Below are 14973 nucleotides of genomic sequence, written 5' to 3' on the forward strand. Positions count from 1 at the left end.
CCTATAGCCCCCTTCACAAACAAAATGATTTATTTGTTCCCAAAACATTCTGTTCATTTCACTGTCTCTGTGTCTTCTATTCAGAATTTGTCTCCCCTTCCTGTTCTTCATCTTGCAAACCTTACCTTGTCTTCAAGTTCTTCTTGTAAACTGTGTTCCCTTTTAAACCTTCTTTAGTTGTCTGCAGCATGTAAGTTCTCACCTTTAAAGTGACTCTCTTGCTTCTGAACTCCAATATCACTTTCTCTTAATGTTTCTTATCACTTTGCACTTTCTAGTTTGTATTCTAATTATTTAATACATGTTGTATTTATCCTACTAGATTGTGAGCTTTATAATCATGATAGCAAATATTAATACCTATTGAATTTTTATAGGTCAGGGTTACTGAGAGGTACTATAGGACCTAGTACGTAGGAAAAGCTTTATAAATGTTATCTATGTTAATGTTGCTGTTGTTCATTTTTTTAAAAAGATACTGCTGAGCTTACCCATTGTGCTTTCAAAAATCTTCAGCTTCAGCAGTAAGACAGAATCCAGCTGTGTTTTCATCACTCAAAACTTTAATTTCCTTTCTTTTATGGATTTGTTTTTTGAAAATTCTTAGAGGTAGGCAACAATCGGAGAGCCAAGCTGCTTATTTGAAACTTCACAGCTGTGTGACCTCAGGCATGTCAATTCCTGTGTGCTTCAGTTTCCTCATCTATAATGTGGGAATAATAATAGTATCTACTTCACAGGGTCATTGTGATTATGTAAGTTAATGGGAATTAAGTGCTTATAACAATGTTTGATACATAGTAAATACTGTAAAATTGTTAGCTGTTATTGTTATTGTTATTAAAGGAACAACAGCACGAAACAGGCACTTTGACATACATTGTCTCATCTAATCCTCAAAACAACTCCTTAAGGTAATAATTACTTTTTGTTTTGCAAACAGGCCAAAGCTCAGGAGAGTTTAACACTCCTCTGAGGGTACACAGTTAGTAGAGTCAGAGCATAATTCTAATCCAGATGAATATGGTGTACCCTAGAAAGCTAAGAAAATACTAATGTTAATGTTCTGAAGAGCTAAGAACATGCATAAATGTAGATATAGGAGGCACCTGTCTATAAAGCGTGATTTGAAAAAGGCCCTGCCACAAAATCCTTCCACTTCCTTCAGTTTCCTTCTCTTCCTTCCTTCTCCTTCCAAGGTCTTTAATACTACTGCTATTACTTCATTCTACAGGTTAAGCATTACTCTCTTTAGACTCTTGGAAGGAATAGCATCTCAGCATGAATGAGTTTATCACATTAATACTAATAGGCATTATTTGAAGAAAGAAATCCCCAAATGGGAACCACTTTCCTTAGGGCGGCTCTGATAATAGTGCACTCCATTCAGGAAACCTGATCTAACCTGGGTTCTCCATCTCAATTTGGAAGCAGCAAATTTAGGGTAACTGACATAGGCCTAAAATATCACAGCTTTGCCACTTCCTAGCCATATGACTTTGGGCAAATCACTGATTCTGTTTCCTTATCTATAAAATGAGGCTAACGATATTTCTAGTTTAGAGAGTTGTAATGATTAAATGATTTGATGCACACGAAGGGCTCACTGCAGTTCTTGACCCCTGACAAGTATTTAAGTAACATTAGCTGTTTTATTCTAGCTTCTGTTGGCTCCAGAGCAGGACAAGACCTAGCTTCTCACCTGCTCAAAGGGAGCTTTATCAGTGTGGTAAAAACAATCATAATCATAAGCATACCATTAACATTTATATGGCTTTAATTTTTTTTTTTTTTTTTTTGAGACGGCGTTTCGCTCTGTTGCCCAGGCTAGAGTGCAGTGGCGTGATCTCGGCTCACTGCCAGCTCCACCTCCTGGGTTCACACCATTGTCCTGCCTCAGCCTCCCGAGTAGCTGGGATTACAGGCACCCGCCACCATGCCCGGCTAATTTTTTGTATTTTTAGTAGAGATGGGGTTTCACCGTGTTAGCCAGGATGGTCTCAATCTCCTGAACTCGTGATCCACCCCCCTTGGCCTCCCAAAGTGCTGGGATTACAGGTGTGAGCCACCACACCCGGCCATGGCTTTAAGTTTTTAATAAGGACTTCATAAATATTTTTGGTACTCCATAATTGAGGTAAACAAATAGCTTATATTCTCTACTTCTTGTATGATGAAACTGAGGCCCTTTGCCAAAGGTTCAATGATTTATCCAAGATCACATCTTCAGTGAGCAAAAGCACAGACTAGGTCTAGGTATTCTGGCTTATGATTTTTCCATTCAACTAAATTAACTCTAAGGGACCTAGATTTGAACTCTCATAATTGTCTAGTTCTTTTGCTCGCAGCCTTTACCTCTTATGTACTTTTTCATCCTCTGCTAATGGCCTTCCCTTTTCTTTCCTCAATACAATCACCTTGTTTTTTCTATTTAAGAAAAAACATAAGTGACTTAGACTTGCCAGTAACTTTTTTAGGTTCAGCATAATGTACAACCACAAATATGATTTAATTCATTGTTATCCGTTTCTTGATCAATTTCAAGTTCTTGATAAATAGCATGCACACCATGCATACAAAAGTGTATTTCACCAATGAGGAAATAGAAAGCCTGTCCAGGAAGGAAATGGCCCGTAATTTTCAATTGATAAAACTGAGTAGCAGAAAATGACTAAAAAGTAAAGGTTTTTCCATTGTCTGCTAGTTTCTTTTTTCCCTGGTTTTCTTTTTCTCTTTCATCTTTTTTTCATTTTCTTTCATTTGTTCTTTTTACTCTCAAAACACCAGATTAGGAAAGAAAGTCAGGGCAAGCCTTGGGTTTCAGTTGTCCTGTTAATAGCATCTGGGCCTTGTTACATGGTTTTCCTTTATGGCACATAGAATCATATTGCAATGTAATAGGGGTCACAGTACTATTTTTCCTTAATTTTTTATTTTCTTGGAGGTGAGGTCAAGGAGTGGTGATAAGTAATTCACATAGGAAAGAGCCAAAGAAAGAAAACTTTCAGATCATCAATTATCAAGAAGGAGGGAAATAGAGAGAATATGATCATTTTCTTTCTCCCACTTTCCCCTACATCAGTGGAATTAAAGCAGGCAGATGTTGTCCTTCACTGGTCTCTGCTAGACAGATTTCATGACTGTACTACTTTGCTATGTCTCATTTTCATCAACTAACCAACATTAATCAAACTTTTGGAAGCATCCTTATCAGTGCTGCATAATGCATCTCTGTGACTTCCTGATTCTTTCAGCTCCTGTTTGCCTCTTGTTTGGCTTTCATGTAGGGGAGCAGAGGTCAGTCACTCTAGGAGATATGAATAGTCCCTTCAGCTCCCATGTATTGCTGTCACTCCACCCTGCTGCCTGTCCCCACATACCTGCAAGATGTATTTCTATTAACCAACACTGATTTGCAGGAGCCCATTCTTCAGTTCCATTTAGGTCACCTAATCTGTTTGCTGCTCACTGTCCAAGGGAATTAATTTAACATACACAAGTGTGACAAACTCTCCAACATTCAATACAGTTACCAACTGTCTTGAAGTTTCTGGGGCATTCAGTCTTTGGCTACCCAAGGAGACCCAAGAACAATGAGAGAACTCTTCCAAGTTGTTTTGTTTTCTCCTTCCCTCTCTCTCATTTTTAAAAAGATAACCTGATGGGAAATTATTTAATTTGTGCATCTGAGAACTATGCATCATGATGATCACAGGGAGATAATACAGAGTTCCAATTTAAATCAAAAGCAAACTCTAAAAACAATTTAATGAATGCCACATTATTATGGAATTATGAACTAAACAGTGTGTGTCTTAACAGTGGCTGGCATATTTCACGCTTTGTGTGTGCTGCAAAAAACATTTTGTAAATCTGTAACTTTTCCTGATTCCCAAGGTTCTCTACAAAGAATCACGGTGATATACATTTGTAATGTGTCCAATTAGGTTTTCAAATAATATTTTATTTGGAAGATATTCCCAAATTAAATATACACTCTGTCTATGTACGCCTTAGATTCTCAATGCTCTCTTACTGGACGTTGTTCAAACAACAATCTGTGCATTTTATATGAGGGTGAATGCAATAATGTTTCTTAAGAGAAAAAAATAAAGATGAAACAAATAAATTGTGATTCATTCAGTTCCCTAAAGCAGACACACCATGTTTTGACAGTCCCTGTTTGGCAACATCTGGCATCTCATGTATAGTAAAGAGTAGCAAGATGCATTGTGAATTAGCTTAATGAGGAAATTATATTTGTTGCATTTGCTTGAGACATTTAGCAAAGCCTTCATCTACATGATTTCGTCAACAAAATTTGAGAAATATACCAGCAATATTTTCACCCCTATTTTAGGATTCATTTTCCATAGGTCACAAATGAAAAGAAATTTCTTAAACTTAGATGTCATCACACCCACTTTTAAACAACAGAGTAAGAGGCAGGAACCATAGGTTTCTGTTCCAGCCCTGTCAGTTTCCAGCTGTAAGGCCTGGAGCAAGAAAATGTGGCTTTTTTTGCTACAGCCAGTGGCTTCAGTCAAATACAGAAAACTGATGCCTTTTTACTTTCAAATTATATGAAAGCTTTCTTTTAAAAAGTAATTATTGCTCTTTTGTTTTTCCTACTGAATCATTTAAGAGTAAATTGCAAAAATCATGACTCTTCACTTCTAAATATTTCAGTGTGTATTTCCAAAGAACAAGCACAGAATTTTACATAATAATGGTACAATAATCAAATTCAGGACATTTAACATTGTCCCTTTGTCCTTGCCCTTCTTGCTACCTGGAATACCCTTCCTTTACTCCAACACTCATCTTCCAAGGTCCATTTTCTTCACAAAGCCCTCTCAGATTCCTCAATGCCACACTGAAGAATAATGAAGTTTTAAAACATTGAAGCAAGACAGAGAATGTACACCTTTGCTTCTGCCATTTTCTAGCTGCATGATTTTAGGAAAATTACCTAATCTCTCCAAGGCTAGGTTTCTTTATCAATTAAATAAAAATAAATATTTACTGACTTAGGCTCACCTGGGGATTAAATGAGATCATGTATATACAATATTTAGCATAGGTACACAATAAATCATACTTCTATATTTTATTACAATTTCTCTTTTCCCTGAAATCATGTAGGAGTGAATACTTTCTACTTTGTATTTCAAGCATCGGTGAAATTCTTTATCTCCCTTATCTCTGACAATGATCACTTATGTATGAGTCAGAATTTTCTATGTGCAATTGGTAGAAACCCAACTCAAATTGGCTTTAGAAAAAAAAGGGAATTCATTCATAATTGAAAACTCTAGGAAAATCCAGAGTCTCAAAAATGTCAAAAGGAGTTGGTCTCTATTTTTCTTTCTGTGTATGTATGACTGGGCATGGGGGTTGCCTTCAGTAGCTCTATTCCTATATCTGACTAACTACAAATCCAGTGGAATGAAATGGATTCGTTCCAACAGATCCAGCAAAAATTAGGGAGTTAAATCCTAGACAAATTTGCCCATCCCTAAACTAAATATCTATGATTTAGGTGGCAATGATTCTGGTTGGTCAGATCTGGGTCATGTGATAACCCTGCTTGTTTCAGAGTGATGTCATCCCTGCCGGACCCACATAGACAGAGAGTGAAAACGGGATGTTTACCAGAAAAAAATCAATGTGTGGTGACTATAAAAAGAAGGAATAGATGTTGGTAAAAAAAAAAATTATATTATGGCATTTTGTAAGCCATACCCTACCTTATAAATATGGAAGATATCATAGCCAATATCCTTAGTCTCCTGCAATCAGTCTCATCCTAAGTGGCCTTCAAGACCACATACATGCTGAAGTCAATATCCTGTATAACCATGGAAGGACATACTGCAAAGCAGCTATCTTGAATATCAGATCACATTCAGTTTCCTCATCTTCCATATCTGGTCAAAATGGAGTAACAGAGAACAGATTCACTCTCCTACCTGAAACAACCAAGAGAGCCAAATAAAATATACGAAATGCAAGTTTTTAAGACACTGGATATCAGGCAAAAAATGATAGTGATCCCTGAAAGAAGGAAAAGAAATGAGGTGAGCCCTATGATTGTCCAGGTTACTGTCATCAGAGTTTCCAGGCCACAAAATAAGGACACGGAACTCTAGCAGAACATACTCCCTGTGTTGAGGAAAGAAAGCTGAGAGTCCAAAGAGAACCAATTGGTAGAGTCTGCAAAACAAAATACCAGAGAGGAGAGAGCTGCAGAGAAATAACTTTGGGGAACTGCAGAAGATACCCTTTGAATATTCAGTAGAGTACTCATCAGTGTATGCATATAAGGAAATTACTAGAGAAAAAAAGATAGATACAAAAAATAGTGTTCATAGATGGCTAGAATTAGTTCCTGTTACTACCAGATTGGAAAACTTCACAATTCAGTCAATAAGGTACTTATTGACTGAGCTTGATTTATTGACTTATTGAGCTTGCCTCACTTGTAGGGAATAATGAGACTTGAATCTAGACTACAGACTAAAGGCCACTCTGGTTCCCTAACAAATTTGACAACAAATACATAGAATAATAAAAATCTTTCCAAGTAATTTAATTATGGCCCAGAATAAAGCTTAAGAATATTTATAGAAATTCAAAAATACCCAGTATCCAAAAAGGTAAAATTCACATTTGACATCTAGCCAAAAATTAGCAGTCATGAAAAGAAGAAAATACATGCCCTAAGAAGAAATCAACCAATCAAAAGGAATTCAGAATTGAAACAAGTGTTAGAATTAGCATACAGGGATGTTAAAACAGTTGCTATAACTGTATTCCATACATTTAGTAAGCTAAGTAGAGACATGAAAGATATAAAAAGGCCCAGGTCAAACTTCTGAAGATGAAATCTACAATGCTTGAGATTTAAAATTCATTGGCTGGGATAAGCAGCAAATTACAAAATTACACCTCTCATAACAAAAAGTTAGTGAATTTGAAGACAGAGTAATACAAAAAATTCGAAATGAAACTCATAAAGAAATAAAGAATTTGAAAGAGTGAAAAGAAACATCAACTACCTCTGGGACAACTTCAAGAGACCTAATATATGTGTAGTTACAGTATTCAAGAAAGGAGAGGCAGACCAATATTTGAAGACATAATGGCTAAAAATTTTCTAAAGCTGATGAAATTTACAAATTCACAGATTCATGCAAGAAGTTCAATGACACCCAAATATAAGAAACATGAAGAAAACTAACTACACTGAAATACACCCTAATCTAATTGCAAAAAAAAAAAAAAAAGTGATACAGAGAAAATCTCAAACTCGCCAAGAGAAAAAAAACAGACAATACATACAGAGGAACAAAGATGAGAATGACAGCATTTTTATTCTCAGGAATGATGCAAACAGAAGACACTGGAGTAACATCTTTAAAGCACAGAAAGAAAAAACAAAAAACAGCAATCAAGCTTGATGTTTGGATGTGTATCCCCACCCAAGTCTCACATTGAATTGTAATCCCCAATTTTGGTAGAAGGGCCTGGTGGGAGGTGATTGAATCATTGGGGCAGACTTCCCCCTTGCTGTTCTTGTGATAGTGAGTTCTCATGAGATCTGGTTGTTTAAAAGTGTACAGCACCTGCCTCTTCTCTCTCTTCCTCCTGCTCTAGCCATGTAAGATGTGCTGCTTCCCCTTCACTTTTTGCCATGATTATAAGTTTCCTCAGGCCTCCCCAGAATCAGAAGGCTGTACAGCCTGCAGAACCATCAGTCAACTAAACCTCTTTTTAAAATACAAATTACGTAGTTTCAGGTATTTCTTTATAGCAGTGTGAGAATAGATAAATACAGAAAATAGGTGCCTAGGAGTGGGACTCTGCTATAAAGATACCTGAAAATGTGGAAGTAAATTTGGATCTGGGTCATGGGAAGAGGTTCGAACAGTTTGGAGGGCTCAGAAAAACAGGAAGATGAGGGAACATTTTGAAATTCCTAGAGACTTATTGAATGGTTTTGACCAAAATGCTGATAGTGATATGGACAGAGATGGGCAGGCTGATGAGGTCTTAGATGGAGATGAGGCACTTATTGGGAACTGAAGTAAAGGTCACTCTTGCCATGCTTTAGCAAAGTGACTGCTATCTTTGTGCCCCTACTCTAGGGATCTATGTAACGTTAAACTTGAGAGTGATGATTTAGGGCATCTGGCAGAAGAAATTTCTAAACAGCGAAACATTCAAGATATAACCTGGCTGCTTCTAACAGTGTATACATATATGCATGAGCAAAAAGATGATCTGAAACTGGAACTTCTATTTAAAAGGAAAGCGGAGCATACAACTTTGGAAAATTTGCTGCCTGACCATGTGGCAGAAAAGTAAAATCCATTTTCTTGGGAGGAATTCAAGAAAACTACAGAAATTTTCATAAGAGGAACCAAATGTTAATAGCCAAGACAACGGGGGAAATGCCTCCAAGGCATTTCAGAGACCTTCGTGGCAGCCCCTCCCATCACATGCCCAGAGGTGTAGGAGGGAAGACTGGTTTTATTGGCCGGGCCCAGGGTGCTGCTATCCTGTGCAACTTTGGGACACTGCTCCCTGTGTCCCAGACACTCCAGCTCTAGCCATGGCTAAAAGGGCCCCAGATATGTCTCAGGCTGCTGCTCCAGAGGGTACAAGCCATAAGCCTTGGCAGCTTCTATGTGGTGCTAAGCCTGCAGGTGTGCAGACAGCAAGAGTTGAGTCTTGGAAGCCTCCACCTAGATTCCAGAGGATGTACGGAAACATCAGGATGCCCAGGCAGAAGTCTGCTGTAGGGGCAGAGCCCTCAGGGTAACCTCTACTAGGGTAGTAAGGAGGGAAAATGTGGGGTTGGAGCCCCCATACAGAGTCCCCACTGTGACACTTCCTAGAATAGTAGATCCTTGAATAGTAGATCCACTGATGGCTTGCACTGCGTACCTGGAAAAGCCACAGGCATTCAACACTAGCTGTTGAGTGTAGCCATAGGAGCTAAGCCCTGCAGAGACATAATGGCAGAGCTGTCCAAGGCCTTGGGAGCCCACCTCTTGTGTCAGTGTGGCCTGGATGTAAGACATGGAGTCAAAGATTATTTTGGAGCTTTAAGATTTAATGACCATCCCACTGGGTTATGGACTTGCATGGAGCCTGTAGCCCCTTTGTTTTGGCCAATTTCTCCCCTTTAGATCAGGAGTATTTAGCCAATGCCTGTACCCACATTGTATCTTGGAAGTCACTAACTTGTTTTTGATTTTACAGGCTCATAGGCGGAAGGGACTTGCTTTGTCTCAGATGAGACTTTGGAGTGTGGCCTTTTGAGTTAATGTTGAAATAGATTAAGACTTTGGGGGACTGTTGAGAAGTGATTATTATGTTTTACAATGTGAGAAGGACATGAGATTTGGGAGGGGCAAAAGGTAGAATGATACGGTTTGGATTTGTGCCTCCCCACCCAAATCTCATGTTGAATTGTAATCCCCAGTATTGGATGAGGGACCTGGTGGTAGGTGACTGGATCATGGGGGAGGACGTCCATGGTTTGGACTTGTATCCCCCTCCCCAACCTCATGTTGAATTGTAATTCCCAATGTTGGATGAGGGGCCTGGTGGGAGGTGACTGGATGATGGGAGAGGACTTCCCCCTTGCTGTTCTTGTGAGAGTGAGTGAGTTATCATGAGAGCTGGTTGTTTATAAGTGTGTGACACCTCCCCCTTCTCTCTGTTCCTCCTACTCCGGCCACATAAGACCCATGCCTCCTTCCCCTTTGCCTTCCACCATGATTGTAAGTTTCGGGAGGCATCCCCAGAAACAGAAGCCTGTACAGCCTGCAGAACCATGAGCAAATTAAAACTATTTTCTTTATAAATTACCCAATTTCAAGTATGTATTTGTAGTGTGTGAGAATGGACAAATACAAAGCTACAATACTACACTAAATAAAATATTTTTCAAAAATGAAATAAAGACTTCTTAACATATATAAAAGTTGAAAGAATTCATCACCATCAGACTTGAGCTACCAGAAACATCAAAGGAAATGATTTGGGCAGAAGGAAAACAATACCAGATGGAAATATGTACCTATATAATGGAATATAGAGCAGTGATAATGGTAACAACATGAAAATATCTCTCTATGTACATATATATATATATATATACCTTATTTAAATGTCTTTAAAAGATAACTGTCTTTAGACAAATAATTAAAATGTAATGTGTTATTGAAAACATATGTAGAAGTAAAATATATGACAATAGCAATAAGGCTGGGAGAGGGAAAAATGAAAGTAAACAAAGGCAAAGTTCCTATACTATACATGAACCAATATATATTTTAAGGTAGACTGTAATAAATTATAGCTAATAAGGCAACAAAAGAGTAAAAATGACATCACAAAAATGCTCAATCCAAATGAAGGCAGAAAAAAATGAAAAGGTACAATTAAGAGATGGGACAAATGAAATCCAAACTAAAAGGTAGATTTAAGCCTAACTATATCATTAGAAACATTAAATGAGAATAGTTTTTTAATGCCCCAATTAGTCATAGTCTTTTAATGCCCCAATTAAAAGGCAGAGCTTGTCATGTTGGATAAAGAAAAACAATACTCGAGGACATACCTACAAGAAATTCACTGCAAATATAAATACATAAATAAGTTAAAATGTAAAAGGATGGAAATCAGTATACAGTGCTACCATTAATCAAGTGAAAACTGGAGTGATTAATATCATACAATTGATGCTGGGAAAGGAAGTAAAAAAAGCTATTTTCACAATGTTTGCTTGTATATATCAATAAACAAATGAACATTTTGAATCCATGCAGAAGCTAATAAAATTTTATAACTGAGTCTCTGAAAACAAATAAAATGAAAAAGCCCTGATGTGTTGTTGTGTGTGTGCTCCCACCATAGCCATTTTCAAGCTACTTGATGTCAACCAGCTCACATTTTCTGAAAATTTAAACATAGACTCTTAAGAGCCAGTCCTATTTACCACTGATTCCAGGCTATCAAAATGTGAGCATATAGTCATCATATCCTGCAGCTGGCTCTCCTTTGAAGCAACTATATTTAGAACTTAGAATACAGTTGCTTCAAAGGAGAGTTGTTTAGAATTTAAACGCTGAAACATTAAAGGGTACACAAATAATCCGTGGGCTATGAATGTATATGGTCTAAATAAAACAGGATTTCTAACAGCATTCTCCACCCTTCCTCCTTACTAAATAATTTAGCCATTCTTATGGCCTCAATAAATCTAGGTACCTGCTGAACATATCAACAGAAATCAGGACATTAACATTTCATCATGGAAACTATGTATGCCTGCAGAATATGAGAGGACAGGCCTTCGGGGATGTTCAAAGTGATTCTATTTGTTAACTTCTTAAAGAAAAGTTAGTGTGAATGTCATAAATTTTATTAATTTGCAGGTCATATCAATTCGTTTTAGTCTTTTATAACAGACTGAAACTAATTTGTAACACAGATAGAGGGCAAATTAAGGGTTCTCATGATTAATCGTAAAGGAAATCTTTACAGATGCTGACTTTTAAATCATGTATTTATTATTTTTAACTTTTTAGTGTATGGGACAGAGAGGGAGAAAGGGGATGCAGTGGATTTAGTTTTTGCTCTTTAAAAATTATTGGTAGGTAGGTGCTGAGCACTTCCACACATGGAATCTCATGTACAAAATGGGGTAGTGACAATAAATAAATAGTTGTGGGCTTTCAGGCACCATACCTTAAATATCAATGAGATAGTTTCTCATAAGTGAGACTTTTAAGCTACCACACATAACATGGCATGGGAAGTCAATTCCTCTGCCCTATCTGGCATAAGGCTGGCCTTAACTTTAAGACTAAACACACCATCCTCCCCTCAGCCCACCTCTAACCATCAAATAATAATTTTTTTAGACTATCATCAAATCTGACCAGAAACAAAAACTATCATGTCTTATCTGGAAACTAGATAAGGATGGGGAGATATATCCTGTTCAATATATGCAAGTTTTCTGTTTAGTGTGTTAGGGAGACTAGAGCAGTGTGTACCAGTTGAGTGAGGTCCAAAAGTGCAGACTGTTAGAAATATGCAACCTTCACTTCTCAGTTCAGAAGGATCCCTAAGTTCCTGTGCTTTACACAGCCTGTGAGGGGGAATCTTAATCACATTAATATCATGGACTCTAAAAAGAAGCAGTCCTGGTGTTTAATGGTGCATGGCAGGTCAGCCTGTGTTTATAGCTCAGGATATGAAGAGTAGGGCTTGGGAGCTGGGGTGGTGGGGGAGGAAGGCAGACAGGGACAAAATGAAGTACAGAATGTGAAATGGTGGCAAAAGCTTAGGACCTAGCATCAGCAATACTGGAATCTCCCCTGAGCTGTGCCACTAATTTCTGGTGACCTGGACAAGTCCCTCTTCCTCCCTGAATTCCATTTGTATCATTTGAACGATGAAGATGTAGGACTAGTGGTTTCTAAAGGTTTTTCTTTTTGTTTGCCCCAAGAGTCAATGACTTTAGGGACTCCTTTAACCTGTCTGGCAATGATTCTTTATATCTGCCTTAAGGGAAATGGTAAGAACTCATAACCTCTTATAGGTATAAGGCCTAGTTCAGTTTACAAAGTGCTCGTCACATACATACGTTCTTTGATCCATCCTAGCAATAGCCTTCTGAGATAGGTAGAGTAGGTACTTTCATCCCCAGTTGACAGATAAAGAAACTGAGGCTCAGAGACTAACACTTAGTGAACACTTACACTTTATGTGCTAAGCATGTTACATGAATCATCTCCCTTAGTCCACACAATGACCCTCTGAAGACTTTTATGGTAGTAATATATTATTTACATTTTACAGATGAAGACACTGAGGGACAAAGAGGATCCCTGATTTGCCCATGGTCGCTTAGGTGGCAAATGCCTACGCTTCAGAGCCTTGCACTTTATACTATATACTGCTTATTTTGTAAGGGACCAAATGGAGCCTTGCCTTTGGGAACAGGGGGTAAGGATAGGAGAAACACCCATAATTAGAGAAAGCACAAACCTGCTTTGGGCAGGCATGCCCTTGGCAACACTGTGAATACAGTTTGCCTTTGCTGCCTTCTGACATCTCTGTCCCCATCAGGCGTCCAGTACCAATCAAGATTTCCATAGGCCATATTCTCTAAAGCCCATAGAAGTGGTAAAGCATTTTCTACAGCAGGGGTTCCCAATTCTCGCTGGCCAGCTGGGAATCTTTAGCCTCATTTTAGAGAATTAGATTCAAATAGTTTAATTCAGCGTCAAGGTTTAAGCTTTTCGGGTGGTTCTAACGTGCAGTCAGGGTACAGAACAAATGTTCTCAGTCTTGGCTGCACATTAAAATCATCTGGAAAGATTTCCAAAGTTAATGAAGTGCACAACCACCAGAAATGCTGATGTAATTGTTTTGGGGTATAAACTTGATCTGGAGATTTTTATAAGCTCCCAAGTGATATTAATGTAGATACAAGGTTGAAAATCACATATCTACCCAGAAGACCTATGATCTACTATATAGGCTTCACCACTCACTAGCTAAATAAACTTGGGTAAGTAACTTAATGTCAGACATAGTTTCTTCATCTTAAACATAAAGAAAATAATAACATTCACACTGTGAGGTTATTCTGAGAAGTAAATAATGTTTGTAAAGGGCTAATATCTGGCATGTAGTAAGTGCTAAAAAAACTAGCTATAATGATAAATTACTATGCAGGATAAAAAGTATCTGATAAACAAAATCTCACTGAGGCAATGGTTCTCAAACTTTAGCATCCATCAGAATCACCTGAAGGCTTATTAAAACACAGATTGCCTCTCTCTAGCTATACTTCACGTCTGGGGTGAAACGAAAAATATGCACTTACAATAAGTTCCCAGAAGATACTGATGCTACTAGTTTGAACATTATAGTTCAAACTAGAGAAGCTCCATAATAAAATATTAGCTTCAGTTTCAGATTCCCCTCCAAATGAGGTTTTTGTTTGTTTCATTTTTGTTTTTTGAAACAGAGTCTCACTCTGTTGCCCAGGTTGGCATGCACTGGCGATCTCGGCTCACTGCAACCTCTCCTTCCCGGGTTCAAGCGATTCTCCTGCTTCAGCCTCACAAGTAGCTGGGATTACAGGCATGTGCCACCACACCCAGCTAATTTTTGTATTTTCAGTAGAGACAGGGTTTCACCATGTTGGCCATGCTGGTCTTGAACTCCTAATCTCAAATGATCTGCCCATCTCAGCCTCCCAAAGTGCTGGGATTACAGGTGTGAGCTACCGTGCCTGCCCTCAAATGAGTATTGATACATTCAAAAACCCCAAGGATGTTATTATGGTGGAACTTAAGATACTTCAGTTGACAAATAGTGGGGAGATATTTGGGGACAGGCAATATCCTTGTAAAAAGCTGACTACTCCACTTAATTTTAAGGTGAGTCCATGTCAGCTTCCCTGGGCTATTTTCCAAAGCAGGAGACAGAACAGAGGCTGCTCTAAATGAGATTTTGTAACAGAGTAGAGGAAGCTTCATGTTTTTTTCTTTCTTTTCAGCACCATTTAATGAGAGCTGCCCTTTCCCCTCCTTCACTCTCTCCTCTAATTTAAAAAAGATCCCACTAAAGTGGCACGTCTTCACAGAAGGGTTAAATTCATGTTTAAATGTATTTCAAGGCTTATAAAACACATTAAGATTGACGGGAATGTGATTATTTCCTACCAAAAACTGTCACAGAAATAAGAATGTTTTCCAGTGTCTCTGGAGAGGTTCTGACAAATAGACTAAGGCTGACAAATTTCTGCCCCAACCCTGACAGCTACTGAAGTCATCAATTCTGGAAGGGATAAGGCAGGCTGCGAGCCCAATAAGGAGGCTGGCAAACGTGTTTGCAGCATACTTTCTACTTTTCAGTGTCCCTGTCAAGTACTCC

The sequence above is a fragment of the Gorilla gorilla genome, chromosome X (assembly GCF_029281585.2).
Source record: "Gorilla gorilla gorilla isolate KB3781 chromosome X, NHGRI_mGorGor1-v2.1_pri, whole genome shotgun sequence".
In the NCBI taxonomy this organism is placed as follows: domain Eukaryota; kingdom Metazoa; phylum Chordata; class Mammalia; order Primates; family Hominidae; genus Gorilla; species Gorilla gorilla.